The sequence below is a fragment of the Felis catus genome, chromosome B1 (assembly GCF_018350175.1).
Source record: "Felis catus isolate Fca126 chromosome B1, F.catus_Fca126_mat1.0, whole genome shotgun sequence".
Lineage (NCBI taxonomy): Eukaryota > Metazoa > Chordata > Mammalia > Carnivora > Felidae > Felis > Felis catus.
The window spans coordinates 19,344,597-19,368,879 of NC_058371.1; the positions used below are offsets into that span (position 1 = coordinate 19,344,597).

At 36.8% G+C, this 24,283-nt stretch overlaps 1 long non-coding RNA gene across 1 annotated transcript in view; it reads right to left on the reverse strand.

The window, feature by feature from the left end:
- The window catches only part of LOC123384781, a 57,717-nt gene extending 37,641 nt beyond the window's left edge, over window positions 1-20,076 (reverse strand). Inside the window, exon 1 of the long non-coding RNA XR_006596324.1 lies at window positions 19,861-20,076. This is a non-coding gene — a long non-coding RNA (uncharacterized LOC123384781). The remainder of the gene's footprint in view (window positions 1-19,860) is intronic.
- Between the last annotated feature and the right edge of the window lie 4,207 nt (window positions 20,077-24,283).

Below are 24,283 nucleotides of genomic sequence, written 5' to 3' on the forward strand. Positions count from 1 at the left end.
AAAGCATGATGTTAAATTCAGCTGGGTTTTTAGTTTTGTGGCAGTTACATGAGCCTAGGTGGTCACAGTATTGAAGTGTCATGCACAACGTCTAACATTTTTGCTTTTTCTGGAGCCAATGAGGCCTCTACCAGAGAGTAAGATTTTGACTCACTTTGGGGCACTTCTTAATTTTTAATTTTTTTTCCCCTCATCATATCTTTGAACAGTAGGCAAAATTCCTGTTGCTTTCTAAAGCCACCGTGAAAATTTTTGTCCCTCAATCTTCATGGATTGTAAAGTTAAGGATGAGTCTCTAGGACATCTGAAATGGAAGTATGAGGAATTTTACACAACTGCTCTACAGGAAAACCACCATACGAATCAATATATTTTGTTCAGATGCTCCCCTCATTTATCTCTTATGTAAGTATGCCGGCCCAAATGTGCCAGGGAGATCTCTAATATTCTATGATAAAGGAGATTCAGATAAGGACATTAAAAAAAAAAAAGGAAGGGGCACCTGGGTGGCTTGGTCAGTTAGGTGTCTGACTCTTGATCTCAGCTCAGGTCATGATCTCATGATTTGTGAGTTCAAGCTGCTGTGGGCTCCACACAGCACAGAGCCTGCTTGGGATTCTGTCTCTCCCTCTGTCTCTGTCCATCCCCACCCCCCGCCCCACCTGTCTCTCAAAATAAATAAATAAACTTAATTTTTTTTTAATTTAAAAGAAAGGAAAAATGAATCTCCTAACTTTGCTCCAAGAATGTAGAAAATTAATTTTGTCACCTAATAAACTATTCCTTTTAAAACATACACATTTATGAATGTAAAAAGGGGTATATTTTCTGTTATATATAATTGTCCCTTTACTTTGCCATTCTTTGTCCGTAAGTCATTCTATGGTGGTAAGTTATTTCTCTGGAAGATATTATGTACTTCCCTACACATCTAAATTACTACTGCTCAGACACTAAGCAGAATTGGCTTGATGTTCTTTTAAACAGCAACCTGGTATAAAACCAATTTAATCAAGTTGATTGACTAGGACCACAAATCAGAATGTAAAATATAAACCCTGAGAAATACGTACGCCTTGCAATTGAAAATGCTCTGTCAGCTTTTCCAAATATCATAGCAACTGAATTACCAAAGGAAAATAGATTTTTTTAAAAAATAGAAAGCTGCACATTTGTCATCTAAATTAAATACGCTCGAAAAGATCTCATGCAAGTTTCTAAGTTTATTCTGTGAGTATAAACTCATTTTAGATGGCAGACATCTAGTTGTTTTGATATATCACTATAATCATAAAAGCACAAAAGGTAAAACATAGAATACATGGCGGTAAATTTTGAAAAACACGAATAAAAATATTAGAGAAACAGTAGCCAGAAGCCAGTGTTGACACCTTAACCTCATCGGGGTCATATCGTTAAGATTCGTGTAACAACGCTGCCATATTTATGCTAACATACCGGAAAAACATTTTTGCTTATTCAAATATTCATGATTATAATAGATAAAATTTTAATTGCCTGTTTTCCTTGAAATGTAAATATTTGTGAGATATGAACTGCTCTGTAAAGAAATCTTAGCTTGAGAAATATTAAAAAAATGAATTATTTACACAAGTAATTTTCCCAGTCTTAAAATACAGCCTAAGCATGTTTATAACTGAAAAAATAGGATTTACATCTTTATGTACAGATGATTTTATATGTACACATGTGATTAATATAAACTCAGAATGGATCATATGCTAAGACTATGGTTCAATAAACAAAGACATCTATAGTGATGACAAGAGAGTAATTTTGGAAAACAGTATCTTATATCAAAATTTTATTAATAAGCTTAACCTAAAAAATCTTTCAGTTTTCCCTCAGGCTGTACATTCTTTTTAAACTCCATTAACTGTTAAATTCCTGAAATTGCAAAGGACAAAATGAATTTCATTAAAAGCTATTTATCTCCTTCCAGAGAAATGGTAAAAGTCCAAGGAAATAAGCTAAGAAGATTACAAATAATATCCTTCTAAAAAGACTTTTTTAAAGAACTTCTAAACATGTAGCTCCTTCTGTTCATTCACCTACCAAAAATGTAATTATAGAAAATAAACATCTGACTTCAATTAAAATGAATGATTTCACTTTTGAAGAACAAAAATGTGTGTCTTTCATGGATTTTAACATTGAACCAAACTGAAATAAACAGATGAGTGCAATTTTAACAAAATAAAAATCTCTAAAATAAGTGTATAGTAAATTCTAGCTCATTAAATTCATACAAAAATTAATATATGACAAACTCTATGGGCATATACAAATTGAATGCATTTAACTAGTCTAATTTTTAAAAATCACATAGAGAATAACTCACCCACAGTATTTATTTTACTGAATGCCGCTTTAGGAGGATAGTATTTAATATATATCAAGTACTATTAATAAATCATCACCTGGTGTCTTAATGTCGAGTTGAAAGTTTATTAAAATTTTCAAGGTACTCAAGTACAGGAGAGGAACATTTTATATGATAGAAGTTTTCGAAAGAAATGTCAATATTTTGAAATTAATTGGCTTAAAAAAATTTTTTTAACGTTTATTTATTATTGAGAGACAGAGACAGAGCCTGAGCATGGGAGGGGCAGAGAGAGGAGGAGACCCAGAATCCAAAACGGGCTCCAGGCTCTGAGCTGTTAGCACAGAGCGGAGCTGGGCTGCAACTCACAAACCGCGAGATCCTGACCTGGGCCGAAATCGGATGCTTAACCGACTGAGTCACACAGGCGCCCCAATTGGCTTTTAATTTAAATATTAAAAAAAAATTTCATCCTTATACGTAATGTAACTTTTGAGATTGTAATGAATTCAAATTTCATGTTCAAGAATTCCTACTAACTACTGCTCTTCAAATTACTTGAACAATGTCTGGTACTTAACAGGTATGCAATAAATACTTATTAAATAAAAGAATATATGAATGATTAAAATAGATTCAGGGAATGATGATGCTTGCTTTAGTGAATTTTTGCAATGAGCTGAATATCTTTGATAGAAAAATAATCTTTAAATCCATTTTTATTTATGGCTTTCAAAAGGGGTTTGGGAGAATGATACAGAAATATATGTCCATGTATATGCATGAGAGAGAAATTTTAGACAAAATCCATTTCACAAATTGCTTGCTTTGACACATTTTACTTAGAAAAGAGTATATTTTGTTTTCATTTAGATCACATTATTATTTTACAGGGCGCCTGGGTTGCTAAGCATCTGACTTCGGCTGAGGTCATGATATCATGGTTTGTGAGTTTAAGTCATGCATCAGGCTCTGCAGACCCCACTTAGGATTCTTTCTCTCTTCTCTCTGCCCCTCCCTCCCTCTCTCTCCCTGTCAAAATAAATAAATGAAAAAAATAATAAAATCATTTCAAATGGGCATAGTAAAAATGTCATGTAAGCTGCAATACCTTTAAAAGCCCATTTCATAATAAAGCTTTTTTTTCTTTTAATGTTTATTTATTTTTGAGAGAGACAGAGCATGAGCAGGGGAGGGGTAGAGAGAGAAGGAGACACAGAATCCGAAGCAGGCTCCAGGCTCTGAGCTGTCAACACAGAGCTGGATGCGGGGCTTGAACCTACGAACCACGAAACCATGATCTGAGCCAAAGTCCGATGCTTCACCGAGTGAGCCACCTAGGTGCCCCAAAGCCCATTTCAGAAGAAAAGAATTATATGCATTATATACACAACATTTTATATATAAGTGACTATATATGTAATGACAAAACAAAGATCACAGTGGCTTGCAAGCAAAGGACAAAAATTTATGAAAAACAGTCACAAGATCTGAAAAATTATAGATATTTGAAAAGTCAAAGATATTTGGAAAAATCAAAGATGCCTGGATCCATTTAGTATCAATTCAGTAGTGTTGATAATTCAGTACTGTATAAAAAATGATGGATGATATAATGGACCTGAATAACCATGTTTGTGTAATGAATTTTGACAGGTCAGGGAGCTTTCTTCTTGACTCAATACCACATTCTTGACTGTAACAGATATGAGAATTTTTGAAAAGTGAAGATCTCTTTTTGAAGGAGAAATTACATTGACTTTGGGAAAAGTAATCCCGATTGGAAAAAAAAAATCTCAGGGCACCTGGGTGGCTCAATTGGTTAAGTGTCCGACTCTTAATTTTGGCTCAGGTCTCCATCTCATGGTTGGTGAGTTTGAGCCCTCCATTGGGCTTTGTGCTGATAGCACAGAGCACGCTTGGGTTCCATCTCCCTTTCTCCCTGCCTCTCCCCTGCTTGCTCTCCATTTTTCTCTCAAAAAAATAAAATAAAATAAATAAAAAATAAAACCACTCTCAAGGGCTATGCAATGCAAATAACCCTGATTTTTATACTCTGTCAGACGTACCCAGTTGGTACAAGTGGCGATGTTGCTACTTGTCAACTTGTCTGAGCTGCTACTAGGGTCTGCATATTTATGACTCCCCAAAATTCATACATTGAAATCCTCACCCCCAAAGGTGAGGGGGTTAGGAGGGAGGGCACTAAGAGGCGAGTTCCACCCTCAAGAATGGGATTAGTGCCCTTATAAAAGAGGCTCCTGAGAGATCCCTCCCCTTCTGCCACGTGAGAAACAACAAACAGTTTGCCGGGTGGACGAAGGCTGTCTCTGCTGTCACCCTGATCTTAGATTTCCAGACTCCAGCGCTGAAAGAAGTACATTTCTGTTGTTTTTAAGCCACCCAGTTGTAGTATTTTATTATAGTAGCCTGAAGGGGCTAAGGCAGCTGCTGAAACTCCCTCTGAAACTGGTCTTCCTTTTCTCATTAATGCAAGCAGAAGGGGGTCTCCTCAGCACCGAAAACAACTCTTAATTAAGGTCCTGAAGAATATCATGGCCCTTCTAGTATTTGGTCCAACTTTCTCAAGGACGTGTGGCCAATTTCGCTCCTCTTTTACCTCATTTGTCTCATTGTCACAATCAAAACTGGCCCTCCCTTTAATAACCACCTACCACCTCATAACCAACCCCAAGTATCCTAACTCAATTTTTTTCTCAAAAAGTTGAGTCATCTTTAGCTCCCCCCCACTCCTTTTAATAGCATAGGTATACATCTACCATTTTAAATTTCCTTTTTATAAATTCTCCCAGCACATGAAGGGGTCCTCATGCAAAGAATCATTTGCACCCTATTCTGCCACAGAGCTGAACTGTCTAGAGATTCCAAGGTGAGATTGCTGATTTTTCCTCTAAGACACTTTCTATAATATATGTTGTTTTCTTGTGTGGCAGGAAAGCATTTAAATTCTTTTTCTTACCATTTATAATTCTCCTTTCCTTTTCTCAGGCCTTTTAAGAAGGATGAATTTTGAAGAAAACCGTTTTGCTAAGCGAGATGATGGGTGCAGATAAAAATGGGAGTGGGAAGAAATGGCTGTATTTTTCCACCTTAAGAGAAAAAGAAAGGGGGGCACCTGGGTGGTTCAGTCAGTTAAGCATCCGGCTTTGGCTCAGGTCATGATCTCACAGTTCGTGGGTTCGAGCCCTGTGTCGGCTCTATGCTGACAGCTCAGAGCCTGGGGCCTGCTTCGGATTCTGTGTCTCCCTCTCTCTCTCTATCCTTCCCGTGCTCACAGTGTCTCTCTCTGTCTCTCAAAAGAGGAATAAATGTTAAAAAAAATTAAAATGAAAGAAAGAAAAAAAAAGAATTAGAAAGACATCATGATAAGAATTTGAAATAGAAGAAAGGTATAAGAGGATTAGAATGTGGGTCAAAGAAGAAATAAACCCGTTTACAAGGAAGAGAGGAGAGAAGGATTTGTGGCAGCTCTCAACTTGAGAGGAATTTTTGTAAATATGAGAAAAGGCTAACAGGCATGTTTGGAGTGTTTTGTGGTTTAATGTGTGAAATGCTTCCTTCTTTTTTCTCACCATGAAACTCTTGGAAAAAATTTACATTTCTTAATGAAGTAGGGAAGCTGGATGGACTCCATTTTAGAAAGGCTCTGTCTATCTCTGTTTTTCTGTGAGGTCCCATTTACTCATGTTCTATATTTTAGTCTCTGAATAAGCCAAAGGAGCTATGCTCCCACTTCAAGGGGGAAGCGGAGAAAGTTACTCATGCTCTGAGTTTTGTTCTAGGCCCCACACACCCAATAACACCTAGTGTTGCAGGACATTAGCTTCAAACAAACCTTGGCTGGCACTGGCATCAATATCTCCCTACCTTTGGTGATGTGCGGAATAACACCTACTGTTCACTAGACCCTAACCTGGATTCCTGGAAGAACACATAGGCCCTTTTCTAATATAAACCCCTGACCCCAAGCAATGATGAAATTCACTCTTCTCTCCTTTTCCAGTCTCCCAGACACTCTGTCTGCTCTTGTCTACCCGTCACTTAAGCTATTCAATAACCTCTGTTTTCACTTCCTCTGGCTGGCATTTGATTCTGTCCTGCTTGAAGCCAAGGACCCTCTGCCTGACCCTGTGGAACTCTCTCTTGGGTTCTCAGACTCAGCCCGCCTGTGCCATTATCAGCGCCTTGGGTGTTAGACTTACATTTCTTTGTTTGTGGAACTTCTCTCAAAGTTCCAACGACAGTTCCGGTCAAGACCAAGTACACTGGCACCCCTAAAAATAGGCTACAGGTTTTACAATACATACCTAATACAAATAAAATTCCCTTTCTCCTCTGAGCAGACTCATCAACGACTCAGTGGGTACTGAATTTGTTTCCGTAGAGTAACAAGATCTAGTTTCATCTGCAAATCATGCGATAGCCTGGCTCCTCCTGATTGTATCCTAACACTCAAGTCCAACATCCCCCACCCTCTTTATTACACAATCTAGACCTTCTGATTTCTCTGTATTGAACATCTTCTGTCCAACCTTCCTGAATCTGAAACCACTATATTCATTTTTATCCTTTACATGCCATTCTATGTAGCCATTAGGATGTTCTAGTTTCTGCCGAATTACACATTCATCCATTCATTTTGTGAGCCACCTGCCAGGCATTTGTTAGAGGTGGGTGTTGAAAGATAAACAAAATGGACATGGTTCCTGTCCTACTGGAGTTTACGTTCTAATGACAGCCAATAAAGTGAACCGTATAACCCTAAGTGCTAAACGTATTGCAAAAACAGAGTGATCTCAGAGATCGGGACAGGAGAAATGAAATCTTCTTCATGAGGAGATGACACTTTCTGAAGGCCCTTTTTAATCATTTTTCATTTTCATATTAACGAGCACAATTTTAAAACCGTATATTGTTTATTTACTTGAATGAATTTGGAACAGGGCAAAAATTGCAGAATTGTGGTCAACTACAAATACATGCTTTGCTAGGTTGATTACTTTTTAAAGAAGCACACCGAAAATCACGGGGTGCCTGGGTGGCTCAGGGGGTTAAGCGTCCGACTTTGGCTCAGGTCATGATCTCACGGTTCATGAGTTTGAGCCCTGCATCCAGCTCTGTGCTGACAGCTTGGAGCGTGGAGCCTGCTTCGGATTCTGTGTCTCCCTCTCTCTCTGCCCCACCCCCTGCTTGCACTCTGTCTCTCTTTGTCTCTCAAAAATAAATAAACGTTAAAAATTTTAAAAAAAAAAGCACACCAAAAATCTTGAAGAATTTGCTATTTCCTCTTTTGAATTCTCCAGGAACATTTGGGGTTTTCTTTGCTATACTTTTTGAATGAATTTACATCACATTTTCCTATTAATGTCAGCAGGTTTTAAAGTTCCATTTTTGCTTGGGGAGTGGGGAGAGTCTTATTTTGCTAGAGGCTTATTTGACCATTTTTATTAGCAGCAGCTGTTGTATTATCTGTGATTAGATTTCACCTGCATCAATTCATTTCTCTCACCATCCACAGTTCAATGTAAGTAAATAAACTTAAAACCAGCATAAGAGACAACTAAGGGCAGAGAGGACAAAATAAATTCAGCACCTAAGTAATAACCAGCAGCAGAATAAAATACTATATTTTTATTTCAGTGCATTAAGTGGAAAATACAAATAAATATGCAGCCATATATTTTGGATAAAACTAGCAGGTTATAAAGTCAAGCAAAACAGGCTTCTTACACAGGGTAATTAGCATTGTGCAAAGAGAGAACAAGATATTAAGCCTTGACATTCTAGATTTAGGGTCTCCGCCACTCCATTCTAAGTTGAATTTTCTTGAATTGAGAATAAGTTTTCCTTGGAAACAATGCCACACATGATGGCTTGATGTGTATGTCAACCCAGGGAAGCTAATTTAACCTATAATGTGATTTTGGGGACAATATCATATTAGCTACCATATCATCTGTACAACCATATATACACAATGCTTATGAAAAAGATGCTCCTTTCAGATGAGTTCATTACAAATTAAAATAACAACACGCGAGCAAACAATATACTATGACAGAGTTAAAAGGCAGAAACAAAAAACTGAAACAGAACAACACAAACCAAATCAAATAAAAATTGTCATATCTCTAAGAACATGAAACAGTAACAGTCTGAAATAAATGACAAAAATACTTTCAGAATCACCTTAAGAAAGCTGTCTGCCATTCCCCCTAAAATAAACACACCCACAAGATAGCATTTGGCTCGCACTTTCATATCACCCTTGGCATAATTCTGTCATCAAGTTAATGCTGCTTTACTTGTGTGTCTCTCCCATTGTATTATTACCTAATTGAGAAAAAAGAGACGAAATCTTCCTAATTTCTAACACGTAGTCAATGCTCAAAATATCTTGAGAAACTGAATCTTCCCTATGTTTCAAAAAAGCAGTTTTAAGTATATTTACAATTCATAAGCTTTCTGGTTTTATAATTTTACATTTGATGGTTTGCCAAGTTGATTTCAGGACCCAATTCATTAACATTTGTGTGATTGTTCTATGCCTCTCTTCTCATCCCCTCTCCTCTCCCTCTCTCCCCAGCCCCCCATACTCACTGAGGAGATTAGGTTTCTATCAAACTGGTTCCCTGGCCGGAGAACCTAAGTCAATCTACATTACAAAGAAAGGAGGAAGTGAATGCTAGGAGGTTCAGGAAAGAACAGTGAGAAGGAAAAATATCCTTTTGAGAAATGCTGCTATGGGTTGTGACTTAGAGACTTACTGACCTTTCCTTAGAAGCACAATTTAAGTATTGGAATGGCTTTTAAAACATTTTTTTTTTTGCTGACTGGACTGTGCAGCTTTATGAACTCTGCAAAGTTTCATCTGTATGAGTTGCTGGTTTTATTAAGATTATATTGGGGGAGACGAATGTCTAGGATTTGGGACTTAAACTGCAGCATTCAGCTGCATCACGGATTAAAAGCTTTGCCTTAGATTGAACCAAGAATTTACCTCATCCATGACTATCTGATTTGGGGAATATGCTACAAATAATAAAATTTTAACAGGTAGGGGACAATCAGTGTAGGTCTGAGAATATAGCCACAAAATCAATGCTAAAATCAGAATTTCTATTTCTTTTCTGAGTATAGTTTGGAAGTGACCATGTACTCAAATAAAGATGCTTAAATGAAAATGTATGAATTTATGAAATGAAAGTCACTTTACCTTAAATAATAATAATAATAATAATAATAATAATAATGTATATAGCAACAATAACATCTAACATTTACTGAGTGCTTTCTTTGTACCAAGCACTACTTTGAGAACTTTACATATACATCGATTTATTTAACTTCCTCAATAATCCTTTGAGGCAAAGGAACTAGGTCCCATTTCACAGATAAGTAGACTAAGGCACAGGGAGGTTAAATATTGGGTCCATAATTAAGCATCAATCAAGTAATGGAGCTCAGATTCAAACCTGGGAAGTCTGGTTCGATAACCTTCACTCTTACCCACCATACTATACCATCATATTTTCTAAGAAGCCAGCATCCTTTCTACCCAGCTAGAAAAGGTCAATGACAGACTTGACGGAATTCATGGAATGCTGTTTCCCTGCACCTGCAGTGAAACAAAACAAAACAGATCCTCCAAGAGGTATGAATGCTCTTGTCAGGCTTGGAAATAAGAAAGCTTTGAAGCCACAAGTAGAGGCTTCTTTCATTTGGAAATTAAAGGCATAAAAGTAGCTTTTGTTATGGGTAGGCGTAGTGTCTTTAAGTTGTGTTTGGCACTCGGCAGTGGCTAAGACACTCTGGGGCACAAATCTCCAGGGTACATCAGAGCATATTATCCATGAACATACATCATCCATGACTTCATATTTGTAGAGGACGGCCTCACTGTTGCTGCGTGGATGAACTGCAGTGTGTGCAGAGCCTGAGACTTATGTCAAGTGTTAAACAACATGTTGGCTGAAAAGGATAATGGGCTCCACTTTTAGGTTCCAACTGGCATATCTGTGAGAACGGGCTGTTTGCCAAAGAACGTTAAAACTAAGCCTTGGAGAAGTACATAGAGCTCCACGAGATTCATTCGGTAGAGAATTATGATCAAAAGTCATTAAAACTGGATTCCTCAAATTCTACTGGTAAAACAAATCGGGACACAGTGAAAGTTGGCAAACCCATGCGAAGACTAATTCTCTCGCAAGACTGAAATCTTGACATTACTCTCCAGCAACTGATTCAAGCTTCACAAGTACAAATTAAAAAAGGACAGCCTGAGTTATGTCACTGATTTTCTTTAAAAATGGCAAGTACCATCTTATTGGTCGCAACTTGAGTGATCTACGTAAGGGAATATAGATTTGAAGTATCAATGAGTAAGCCTTTTTCTTTTTAATTGAAACTTGCCATTATGCAATTGAGCTAAAACAAATTTTTAGAATTAGAATGGGCTATGCATGCCTCTGGGGAAATCTAGTCAGCCAGCTTGCCGGAGTTACACACGGAGATATTCACTCTTTAGTCAAGTTTTTGTCTGAGTAATGTTATCTATTTATTTTTGATTAATGTATTTTAGATGATGGGTAGCCTTGTGACTAAATGATGAAAAAAAGCTAAAATATATAGCAGTGCAAGCCAGCACGAGAGAAATAGAAGGGCTAATTTAAAAAGGATTATTATTCACAAACTCAGGAGCAATTTTAAAGGGGCAGTTAATAGGACAACTCGACAATGAACAGCGCTGGCTTCCTCGTTCTCTCAGACGCTTGCACACGCTAAGGAGGTGGTGTATATGCAGAACTGAGGGAGAACCATCTCCCATCTCGTGAGGATGGATTAAAAGCATAGACACATTGAAGAACTAAAAAAAATAATGATATCTTGGCCCAACTTTATGTGATTGAAAAACAAAGCTAAAAGAGAAATGAGTGAGCTAATGAATGAAAATTAGAAATACAGGGGCATCTGGGTGGCTCAGTCAGATAAGTCACCGACTCTTGATCTAGGCTTAGGTCATGGTCTTGTGGGTTGTGAGATCAAGCCTCCCATCAGGCTCTGTGCTGATAGGGCGGACCCTGCTTGGGTTTCTCTCTCTCCTTCTCTCTCTGCCCCTCCCTTGCTCATGTGCGTGCATGTTCTCTCTCTCTCTCTCTCTCTCTCTCTCTCTCTCTCTCTCTCTCTCTCAAAATAAATACACGTTAAAAAAAGATGTTAAAAAAGGTAATTAGAAATACAAACTCTGCTATGCCAGGGACATTCATATCAGTGCTGGATTAATTTATTAAAACTTGCACCCATTGGGAAACGTAGACAAACAAAACATTATCTTTGCATTGTCCTATACTTGCTGCCCTCAGGAGCAACATCTTTACTTACTTAGAGATCAACCCAGCACTTTGTACTGCAGGCCACAAATTGCTTTACAGACTTTCATGTTGATTTTAACTGGATTGCCAGATTTGCTTCACAGCTTGAAGCAAATCATATCCTCTAATATCTGATAAACAGAGACGTTCTTTTTAAACGGCGCGTGTTCCATTTAAGGGAAGTGTAGAATTGCCTCAGAAACTGTCTGGTCCATCTGTAAATTCGGTGGACACTTTCACTTGAACGTGTAACCCTGGCACCAAAATGTTTTGGGAAAATAGTCCTTCAGGAGTGAGCATATTAGCTCAAGCTATTAAACTTTCATGGTGCAGAAAGTGAATACATTTTAAAAGCCAATTTTACATTTGAGGTCTACTGGGTACATATTTTTATTTAAAAAGTTCTACTTTTTCAGGATAAAGGTGAGACTCTCTCTAACTGAATCTAGCAGGCTTTTATCTCTGTAATAGTGAAAAAATAAATTCCATACCGTTTTTTTCTGGTAACTTAGAGAAGAATGCCCATCGACATACACGGGCACCTTCATCTAAAAGAAGGTTTTAGAGAAAATGCTTATGTCTGATTTATAGCTTCCCGAAAAATAAAGTTATTAAGAATAAATGTGTTTGTTCTGCTGAACACCCAGATTTAGCTCTCCAGGTGAAATCACAGTATTTCGGTCATCCAGTGGACCAAAGACAATGTCTACTACAGGATATGTGTCTGTGCTAGAAGGGCAGCCATTGTATTTTACAATTTATTCTTTATATTCAGGGGTGAAACGCTGAAAAATAGTTCTTGCCATAAATTGAAGTTATTATAGTATCAAAAGGAAAAGGTCGGCAACATGTTTTTATTTGAACTAGAATTAAAAATAGTAATATTGAATAGAGCAGTAAATTCATGCATTTATAGTTCACTGTCAGAATAAACACTTATTCAGGTTCCTATGCATATGTAAATAACTCAAATAGTTTGAGTTTGCAAAATTACTCAAACAGTCGATTAAAAGGCCCACTGAAAAATTAGATTTTATTTCCCGAGATCTACAAAGATCCTACTAATGCAAAAGAGTTATATTAAAAGTAGAGTGGATATAACATTTCTTTGCTTGAAAACATGAGTGGTTGGATATTATAAAATTGTGACATTGGGATTCTACATCCTCCGAGGGGATATACATCTACATACATATATTCACATGCATATATTCTCTCCGAGAAGATAGTTTCTTAGCCTTTAGTTCATTAGCCTTACGTCTGTCTGTGCTTCACACTTTCTTATTTAGAAGGTTTTGCCTCTCGAGAGAGCATACCAAATCTCTAAGTGAAGGGACTGCTATAGTTGATATGTAAGCTGATGTGTATCAGCTCCTGTCTCCAAGGAAAAGACTCGTCTGAGAAATAATTTGTAGTAATAAAGAACCTTGACCTCTATTCCCCACCCTTCTCTCCCTTCCCTCCTCCTCCCTGCTCCCTCCTCAGACTTGTCCCACTAATAAAAGAGAATAAAATTAAGACAATCTACCGTGTGCTACCCACAGTGGAAGAATTTCATCATTTTATTTACAATATATCTGAAACTGTTTCAGCATTTCATGGTTAATAAGCAGTAAGGGATGTTTGAAAAGAAAAAAAGAACAAAAAAAACCTAGCCGAATAGGCTTCTTGTCTGACACAAAGCTTTCCTCTTAACTATGTCTATTGTTAATTGCTTTGAATGACAACATATAATTCAATACTCTTGAAGTCGCTTGTTCTCTGTTGTGTTTGCTCTGATTGCCTGAAAGAAAAGCATGTGTTTTAAATTTCTTCCTTTAATTAAATACACTCTGTGAAGGCTAATTTCTTAGGAAGGTGTACTGGTCTATTGGTCTCATATCAAACCTATTTTTGATCTCTTCATCTTTTATGTTTTCTCTCTCCACTAGTCCAGGAAAGGCTGCTTGGCTGCAACCACAGTGACTGCTCACCATTTTCATACACAGTGAGGACACCTCTGTGTCCTATTTTGGCCACTATGGCGTCCTCTTCCTAGAAGGGACAGCCCTTCTCTATGTCTCCTGGAGGATGTAGCCCCTGTCTGGATCTGAATCTTACTTATTTTTGAAGGCTCCACAACCATCTATCCTGGACAATCTGGACTACAACTGTTTGTGGTTGTTTAGCCTGATTATATTATGTCGCAAGTTCCCCCATTTCCCGTGGGGGGTTTAGAGAGCTAAGAAATGGTAAAGGAGCATCACAATCAATTTCTAATGCTGTTTCTATGAAAATAGGAAATCTTCGAAGTTGGAAAACCCCTTTATTATGAAGGTAGGTCGAGAAGCACTGTGATACAAAGCAGCATCACTTTTCCTCTCTTAAAAGAAATTAGTTAATGATAAGCACAAAACGCTGTCTTTTAAAGTGCTATCTTGATGGAAGATGTGCTGGGTTTTTCTGTTCATGGGCTAGGTCAAGATGAATTGCAGTAACCCTAGTATTGATTTCCTTTTGTGATTTACTGAAAGTAGATTTTGCTAAATTAAGCATCACATGACTTTTAGCTAAAATTATGCCTGAGTGTGAGCTACTTTGGAGACTCACTGTGACATAGCTGTTGCTACGTCTCTGCTTCAACCTTCTGTTGGGCTGTTTGCAAAGTAAAATACCATGTAAATAACATACCATAACTTAAAAATCTGGGACTGATTTGTGTCCCCCCCCCCCCAGTTCCTATGTTGAAGTCCTAACCACCCATGTGATGGTCTTTGGAGATAAAGCCTTTGGAAAACAATTAGACATACAAGAAGTCATAAGGGTGGCTTCCTCATGATGGGATTAGTGACCTTATAAGGAGAGATGCTGAGAGCTTTTTTGCTTTCTGTCTCTGCCATGTGAGCACACAGTGGGAAGACTTTCATCTGCAAGCTAGGAAGAGAGCTTTCACCAGGAAATGAATCTGCTGGCGCCTTGACCTTAGACTTCCCAGCCTCTAGAACCTCTCTTGTTTAAAGCCACCCAGTCTGTGGTATTTTGTTACAGCAGCCTGAGCAGAAAGACACTTCCCAACTGGTGGGTTTGGAAGAAGCAACATAATTGCAAATAGCTCCCGAACTAACTTTGAAGCTAAGATCCTTCATGCAGGCTGAGAGCTGGCTGAATAGCACAGAGCATTCTCAAGATCTGTCTTCCAGGTTTGGATAGCCAGTTCTCCACAGGTTGTGGCTTGCCTTCCATTCCTCAAGTTAATTCTACTCACTGATTCTAGGAAAGCCTCTGAGGACCATCTGAAGGTAAAAATAGAACTCTTTCTTCAGTTAACACCTTTCCATCGTAATCAGAGTTCAGGAAGATTTAAAATCTAAGCCTAAGAAGCTTGAGTCAGGTTTCAGGCGATGCCCTAGACTCTAAGATTCCTTCTGGTGCTAAAGTGAGATTTTCTGACAACCTCAGGGGGCAAAGCTCTTCAGGAAGTGTAGGTCTAGGAGAGTTTAGTCTAAATCTGAAACTGCGTCTGGGTTACAACATCCACAAACCACTGTCTTTCACATTAGAACTGTTCCCCTGGAGTGAAGTTGAGGCAAACCATCAGCCATCTATAGGAAAGGTTAGAACTCATGCAAACAACCAGACTTTTCTCCTTTGAATCCTAGCCATGAGGGTGAAGAAATCATCATTGTCAGGGGGCCTGGGTGGCCGAGTCGGTTAAGTGTCTGACTTCAGCACAGGTCATGATCCCATAGTCTGTGGGATCAGGCTGTACTGACAGCTCAGAGCCTCGAGCCTGCTTTGGATTCTGTCTGTCTGTCTGTCTCTGCCCTTCCCCTGCTCACGGATCTTCTCTCTCTCAAAAATAAACAAATAGTTAAAAATTGTTTAAAAAAATAAATCATAGTTCTCTTATACATTTCTAGAAAAAAACAGTGAAGTAAAAAACTTTCCACTTAAAGTTGCAGAAATAAAACAACAGCAAATACATTCCCACTTTGGTTAGAAACCACACAGTTGTCAACAACGTTAACAACATTTAGATCAAATTCCTTCGATAAATTAGCAGTTTTCATATGTCTAGTTTACATGGGCTCAATTATAGGTGTGGTGAAACTGGGGTCAGATTAATGGCAGAGGTCCAGATCTGGTTTTGATTACCAAGATTTGCAGAATATGTTTTTGTGTTTAACTCTTATTGTAACTTTGCCAGTGAGAGTTTGCCTAACCTCTGCCTCATGAACATCAAGTTTCAATTCCCTCACATACTTGTGCGCTTTTAATTTGTATCTTCAACCTCCTTGCCAGAGTCCTGCTGTTCCTTCCACTCCCTAAGGCAACATTATTAACTTCCGTAGGGATGCTTCGGTCTATACCACATTCAGGCAACAACTCTTTTGGATCTTCCCGATTAGAGCAAAGCTCTAGTATTTAACTTCTAACTGTACAAGTAACACTGACTTGGAATTAGTAACAGCCTTCAAAATGAGCTTGTGACCAATATTGTATGTACTATTAATTTCTTCCAATGTATAATTAATTCACAATAGCATTGAGTTCGATGCTCATTATAAGAAATTTGGTCTTTTAGGGCCCGAATTATTACCTTTACAGATGTATCTTTTTCTCTATAAGGGAACTTTATTTTCACCACAAGTACTGTTTTAAGTTAGTGTTATATACATCTGAAACTAGATTAAATAATTTCCTATTGAGTGAATGATCTCTTAAGCCCACAAGCCTAATTGTTTATTATGGCTTTCTATACTTAAATCTGTTCTACAGTAAGATATTTAACAAATACAGGTATTGAAAACTGTCGAGGCATAAGTAAAGAAAATTGCTACTTGTTGACTCTGGAAAATGTAAGACATAAAACTCCACCAGATGAGAGATGTGTAAAATTTTTCACTTTGTTGGGAATTTTCAGGTGTTATAAAAAAGTTTTTGAAAACACAAGGTTAAAATTAAGGCTTGTTTAAAAAGGCAATAAGACAATCACCTCTGTAAGAAATGCAGACCTAAATATTATGTACCCTAGACAATGTCAGTGTAACCAGGCCACTGATGGAAACACGCTTCTGTTTTTATTCAAGTTGTCCCCTGGCAAACCTGGATGGCGTAATCGGTTAAGGGTGTAACATGTGATTTCCCCTCAGGTCATGATCCCCGGGTCTTGAGATGAAGCCCCACATCAGGCTCAGCCCTCAAATGGAGTCTGCTTAAGATATTCCATCTCCCTCTCTCTCTCTGCCCCTCTCCCCTGCTCACGTTCCCTCTCTCTCCCTTTCTCTGTCTCTCTCTTAAAAAAAAATTATATATATTTAGATATATAGGACTCTAGGATTTACAGTCAGCATTGAGTTATAAAATCCCTATCCGAAAGTACAAGGATGGAAAGAATTGCAAAATATGTCTGGTAAAATAGATACTTAAAACTCAAACCACTTAACTCCTCCACCCCACTCATCCATTTCCAATACTTTCCTTGATCCCTCTGCCTGAGGATCCTTTGCCGTTATCTCTCCATTGACATTCTAGGCTGCGCTGAGAAAAGCCTTTTCTTTTTTTTTCTTTTTTTTTGTTTGAAAATATAGAATTTCCAGATATCCAAATATTTTGAGGGTGGGATGGGAGAGAAACAGGAGAGAAAATGACAGAAAGTTAAGGATTCTTTAGTAATTCATAAATAGCGTTTGAGCATCTATTTTTATTTCATTAAGATCCATATATTTAAAATATTTATGAAATACAGAGGATTCCTAAATAAAATCTTAGCTTTTTTTTCACTGTCTCTTAAAGAAACAATTTAACTATCTTCTCATAAAAAAGTAAATGACAGTATTTGTCATGATATTATAGAGATGCTCAAAGGAAGCCAGGATATATCTGCAGACTTATAGAAACAAAGGAAGGATTTATAGGTCAGAGCCACATAAAACAGTCAAGAGGGTTAAAAGAATAGATCTTGAAGGCACTATACTAAATGAAATAAATCAAAGACAAACACTGGATGACCTCACTTATAAAATAAATAAACTCTGAAAAAAGAGAGAGACTTGGGTTATCAGATTTTGGGGGTGGAGAGCATTGGAGGAACGGGGTCAAAAGATCCAAACTTCCAGCTATAAGATAAATCAGTACTAGCGATATAACGTACAACATGATCGCTGTAGCTAACACTGCTGTATGATATATACAAAAGTTGCTAAGAAAGTATATCCTAAGAGTTCTCATCACAAAAAAATGTTTTCCCTTTTTTCTTTCTTTTCTTTTTATACTATCTACATGACAAGATGGATGTTGGCTAAACTGATTGTAGTAATTATTTTACATTATATATAAATCAAGCCATCTTGCTGTATACCTTAAACTTAGATGGTGATATGTATCAATTATTTCCCAATAAAACTGGAAGAAAAAAGTGTTAAAATAAATAAATACATATGTTATATATATATAATAAATATATATTTAATAAAATATAAATATATTACACATATTTAATAAAATATAAATAGTATATATATACATATGTACGTGTGTGTATATATATGTATATATACATGTATATATGTATGTATATATGTGTATATATATGTGTATATATATACACTACTAAGATAATAAAGCCAAAAGCCTTTAGAGATGAAAGATTGTTCTTTGTAGGTCTCAGGGAAATATAATGCATAATTAGCAGAAAGCAATTTATATAACAAACTGTTGAGACATAAATTACTTGATAGCATATTTTACAGATTTCTTTAGTCATCTGTTTGCTTTTTTTAAAAATTCACTTAATTAAAAAAGCAATCCCAGTTTTAAAACGACATCACAATGTCATTTATATGGTGATACACTGATAAATCGCTAATATTTCCTTTTGCTGTTTTCCAAATCTTCTGTTAAAAATCTAAATTTCTTATGAAATATTAAAATTTGATGTCCTTACTATCTTTACAAGGCTATAATGTAATTATAATGTATAATGTATTTTTTGAGATGAGGCTCTTAATATTTTCTTCCTTTGAACTAAGCATTTTTACCTCTAGACTAAAAAAAATGGGATAAATGTTTACATTATTTTCATAACTGAGCATGTCCATAGAATAAAGTGGTTTACTCTTGGACAAATTAATAGTTTTTCAACTATGCCAAATACCATATTATTTATACTCTGCAAACACCTACAGATTCTCTCCAAACACTATGCATTCTCCCTATCCTATAGATAGATGGACATTTTAAAATACAAAAAAAGTTGGGGCGCCTGGGTGGCGCAGTCGGTTAAGCGTCCGACTTCAGCCAGGTCACGATCTCGCGGTCCGGGAGTTCGAGCCCCGCGTCAGGCTCTGGGCTGATGGCTCAGAGCCTGGAGCCTGTTTCCGATTCTGTGTCTCCCTCTCTCTCTGCCCCTCCCCCGTTCATGCTCTGTCTCTCTCTGTCCCAAAAATAAATAAATGTTGATAAAATACAAAAAAAGTCTCTATATTGTTGCAATATTACCACAAACATTGTAGTTTAAAGGAATCCAAAGTCATTATCTTTCTGTTGCAGAGATCAGAATCTAAGTGGATAATCAGGGCTGCAATCCTTCTGGAAGCTCAAAGAGGGTATATTTTCTCACTTGTTCCAGTTTCTACAGGCTTCCACACCCATTGGCTCCTGGCCATGAATCAATGCAATCTCTGCTTCCATCATCATGTCTGCCTCTCTGACTCCCCTGCCTCCTTCCTTCCTTTTAAGTACCCTTGTGATTCCATTGAGCCCACCATGATGAGCCAAGATAATTTCCTACCTCCAAATCCTGACTATAAACCCCTCTGCCAAGTCCTTTTGGTCATGTAAAGTAACATGTTTAAGGGTTCCAGGGGTTAGAACATTGGCATCTTTGGGGAGATTATTATTCTACCTGCCACAACTGCCTAGTCCTCAGTGTCCACTGGAGATCTTCAGAGCAAAGTTAGAATGCTTTTTAAAAAATCTACTTTTTATTGTGTTCCAAAAATCTTTAAAAAGCACCTCAAATATAGAACATTTTTGTGTTGCCTAGATATGAATGCATAATTCTTTTCAACATCTTAATTAATATGGTTCAATTAATCTATATCTGACACCTAAGTAATATATATGGGACATGATGGTACTTACTGTACATCCAGGGGTTGCTTCCTGCAGTAGTATAGAGGTTGTCCAGGTCTTGTTAATGACTAGAATTCACTGGAGCCATGTGATTTTCTCGGGCCCTTGATGATGATCATATGTATGGTTATCAACTCCTTAGGCATCTGTAATAAGTTCTCAGTAGCCACTCGAGTATTGGCTGAATGAATATATTTTCAACTCCTCATCCTCCAAATAATATGTCTTCCTAAAAGGATATTAAAGAAGAGACATCAAATTCAAATTTGGTAAGTGCTCTCATTCCTTTCCAGGTAAAATTTGCTGACATAAAAAAAAAAAACTAGCTACTTAAGATTTACCTACTATGAATCAGTTTCATTTACACACACCTCCACCCACCCCCCCACAACACTACCCCAAAGTAAGAATAAATGGGCATTCTGTAAGCTATCATATCCAAAGGAAAAGAATGGGGAAAAAATTTTCATTTTCCTGTGTGGACTTTCTTTAAATGCAGCCATATGCCCTTATTTTCCTATTTCTGCCTAATTCCTAAAGTTCCTTTGAGAATAGGCTGTACAATCTAAAAAGTGTGTGTATATATATCCTAGGACATAGGAGGAACTTTCAAATTATCTCTTATCCATGAGTTAAAAGAGAGCCCGTATCCTATCCTGGCCGCCAAGAGACAGTCTTCTGGCCTTCATTCTGCATTCAGAACATTCCATCAGTCTCAGTCAGCCTGAACTATCATCACTGTTGGTCTGAACATTCTCCTTTAGTCCTTCTGTGTATATGTGTCTGTGTGTGTGTGCGCGCACGCATGTGCCTATCTCCCTCTTTATTGCTCCCTTAAGGAATTGAGATTATTTTTGAGCTTACTTTTGTCCATGAGATAATGAAGATTTAAGATTAAATGTGATATCCACTGTTTCTCCAGTTGAAAAGTTATCACCATTGTACAAGACTGTGCTAAATTCTTGAAACCCTAGAGAATCCTACTTCAACAATGTAGAAGACTGATGATATAGAATTGTAGTTATACATTATAAAATAATAAAATGAAGATTATTTTTTCAAGCCTGGGAGATTTTATTTAAAATAAAATATGTATTATGGCATGTGATACAGATTTACCATAAATCCTCTTGTGTTTGTTGGAGTTGGTAAAGCATAAAGAGGGGTGATGACAAAAAGGGAAAAGATGGCCGTGTGTGGTTCGGTGTGTGGGTGGTATTTCATCCCGCAGGAATGCTCAGCTTTCAGGTCTCGAATAACATGGGGATGGTTGGGGGCAGGTTGTGTGGAGGTGGGAGGAGGCCTTTAAACCATTGGGTCCTTCTTAGTGTCTTTCTTTCATAATTTGATATGTAATTTGATATGTAATAATACAGTAATAATTCAGAGCATCTGGGTAACACAAATTGTTTATTAAAACATGGTCAGGAATTGATGGGTCTGACATTTCTGTCTCATTTGCTGAACATCAGCATCAATTAAATGGTTGTGTACCTTTCTCTTATACTATAAATGATTCCTTTCCAACATACTTTAAATGGGTAATGAAGTCATGAGAGGGGGCCTATGGAAACAGATCTACATCCTTTAAGTCCTTACTTAGAAAGCATAATTTAAAATTTTTATGATCAACTGTTGTTTAACCTGCTGTGATTTAATGAGACATTTCTCCCAGAACCATCACTGATGCAATCAGGGATATTTTCAGTAGTCCCATAATGGCAAGAGTTTTACTTTCCTTTCAGCTGGGCTCTTTAGCATATTATGAGGCAGCACAAATATGATAGTTTAGGATAAAGATGCAGAATTATGCTTGAATTTCTCAGATTAAATATTTTGAAATTATTATCTTAAAATATTTTCTTTTCAAAAATTTCGAGGTGTTTACTCAGTATGTTAAATATTAACAACTCATACATATCTTATTAATGGAATTTATTACAAAACTATGAATATTTTATTATGTTTGTATCCAACATAAGTTAGTAAGTGCCATAAGGGCAGAGACCATGTCTTAATCATCCATTTCTCAACAAATCAAATGGTGTTTCATGTAAAGTAAGTGTTCGATAAAAGTTTTCTAAATAAATAAAATATCACCACAAAACCAGTTCTATAGAGGAAGAGCATAGCTACATAACTAGAAATTAGTGACTTTTATAAACCACAAAAGGGTAACTTGATTACTATATATAATACTCAACCATTTGCTTTTGTAGACATGTGAATATATAACTAAGTACTATTTATGGTTAAGGCTCTAACTTGTGAAGACAAGGTATGAAGTCAGCAGGATTCCTTAAAATTTTACAGACATTGTTGATGACTATAAACTTTCTTGACTCTAGAACTGACTGTTAAATGGGCAGAGAGAGGGGTGGCTGGGTGGCTCAGTCTGTTAAGTGTCCAACTCTGGCTCATGTCATGGTCTCATGGTTTGTGGGTTTGAGCCCCGTGTCAGGCTCTGTGGTGACAGCTCAGAGCCTGGAGCCTGCTTGGGATTCTGTGTCTCCCACTCTCTCTGCCCCTCCTCCATTCATGCTCTGTCTCTCAAAAATGAACAAACATTAAAAAAAATTAAAAAAATAAAATAAATGGAGAGAGAGAAATATAGAGACATATCTATTTAATATTAAATAGGTAGCTGAGGATATCTTAATATAAATAGTCAAGGAATATGCATAAAACTATAAATCTAGAGTGTTTCTCAACTGGGCCTAATTTGTCCCTCTTCCCCACTTGGGTATATTTGTCAGAACATGGGAGGGATATTGGAATATACTGGGTAGTAGTTAGGGATAATGCTGGACATCCTACAATGCACGATAATTATCTGGTCCAAAATTTCAATGGTCCTGGGGTTGCGAGACCCTGAACTAGAGGCTAGCCATTCTCCTCTGTGAGGAGAAAATAAACAAAGTTCTCCTCTGTGAGTCCTTTCTACAAATAGGGACACTGTGCTCTAGAGGAAAAAGACATATTAGTTTCAATATATTTTTAAATTCTGTGTGAATGTATTCTTCAAACAAGTTATAAACGATCTTGAGATATAACTGGCTATCAAATTATAGGCAAAAGTTAGATTCTGGTGGCTCTATACCTAGTAAACTTGAATATTCATTGTTTTTCTGATTAGGTATGCTTAATATATGTTCTTTTGCATGATTACTATGCATTTAAGTTGAATGTACTAGAATAAAAGGCTTCTTTATTAACTGATTTTGTACATTATCTAATACAACAAAAAACCAATAAAATAGAATATATCCTATTTTCCAAATGCAAGTAAAATTTTCATGATTTCCACTAGGAAGAAAATGAAAAGTTTTGTTAGAATTTTTGGCATGGTCCAGATGTAGAATATTTTATGAAACAAAATGATGGAGTTTCTTTACGTTTATGAGTAAATCTAGAGTTTTAACTTTTGTCAATAAGTTGAAGCCATTATTTAGAGGTCAATGTAGTAAAAATGTCAGTCAAGAAAAAGATGGTTATGCCCGAACTAAAGGTTAGGTTCAAGAGTGCAGACAAAGAAGTTCAAAATTGTAAAAATGAAACAAAACAAAACAAAAGAACCAAACCAAACCAAACCAAACAAACAAAAAACCCCAAGAGCTAGATTAAGCCATAAGAATTGTACAGACATTAAAGGCAGAAAGAAATTGAAGGAGAATCCAGAAGTTGTATTTTAGGTTTGAAAGTTGGCCTAATAAATATAAAAATCTAGATGTGTTTTCTCCAAATATAGAGAAACAAATCCTTTCTATTTTACATGAGACTCCCAGGTCTTTTGGGAAGTACAGGACCAAATCAAACAAGGACATGTTCTATCTTCAGGAAAGAGAAAGTCTGATCCAAGGTTAATATTGGAAAACACATGTGAAGCATGGAGGTCAATTTAGTTCCAGAGGTGTTGAGGTGAGTGACAAAACCTGTTCGTGAACTCAAATGATCAGTTTGTATTCATGTATTCATCCTGAATTGAGAACAGGATTTTCTCTAGGTCATAGGCTGCTCGTGAAAACTGCAGAAAAGTCTCCCTGGCCTGATAGTCTCCCCTCCAGCAATTACTGCTGTAATAAGGGAGAATATTAGTAGTAAAGCAAAGTAATACCTCCCATTTCCAACAAATGGAGAATCTAGGTAATTCTCTCTTTATACAAAGAATGAAGAATATGACATATATATCTCGATCTTTGCCAGAAACAATTGCCCTCTATTGCATTTTTGGGAAAAATATTTGTGTAATTCCCTTTTGAGAAGTGACAATGTAGAATTCTCATAGAGCAAAGGTTCTAAGAATATGTTTTATTTCACTTTTAGTTTCTGGTGTCTGGTTCAATACACATACTGAGTTTTAGCACATTTTTAATGGATTTGGCTTTGCTTAAAGCTATTAATTGGAATTATAAAGACAATTATTCATTCATTC